Genomic DNA, 685 nt, shown 5'->3' on the forward strand with positions numbered 1-685 from the left:
TCAAGGAAGATGTTATATGCCACCCAGGCAAGTGGACCACCATGGAGAGAGGTATCCAGTACCTGAGGGAATTAGCTGTGCTGGAAGTGATTTATGGTGACCTGAACAACAAGCAGTTACCCAAAGATCCAGATGAAGTGAAATGCACCCAACCCATGTGGTGGAGGTTTACACAGAGTGCACCAGCGTCATACGCAAACTCATTAGCAATAATGACCTGGAAAGACTGAGAAGAACAAACGGTGGATGAATTAGCTGGCCAACTCCAGCAATATGAAGAAAGCCTCTCTTCCCCCCTACGGGCCTGCGTCTCGGCTGTGGAGAAACTGTCTCGGGAGGTCCAGCAACTCAAAGAGGATAAGTCCTGCTCCTCACCTGCACAGGCCAGTATCTCAGCCATTAGGAGTAAGCATCCCTCTGCTCAAGAGAGAAGATACCGTGGATACACACCCCGGGGCACCCTGTAGTTTTACCTGCATGACCACGGAGAGGACATGAGGAAGTGGGATGGAAAATCTACCTCGACCCTAGAGGCACGGGTACATGAGTTGCAAGGAAAAACAATCACAAAAATGGGTTCTTCCAGGAAAAATGCTGCTCCAGTCTCCAGGGAGCAGTTGCCCAGACAGATTAGAAGGGTTGATTCCAGTTCCAGACTTAATAAAGGGACTTTTGATTCATACTT

Source organism: Fulmarus glacialis, unplaced genomic scaffold (assembly GCF_000690835.1).
Source record: "Fulmarus glacialis isolate BGI_N327 unplaced genomic scaffold, ASM69083v1 scaffold2619, whole genome shotgun sequence".
NCBI classification, from domain to species: Eukaryota; Metazoa; Chordata; class Aves; order Procellariiformes; family Procellariidae; genus Fulmarus; species Fulmarus glacialis.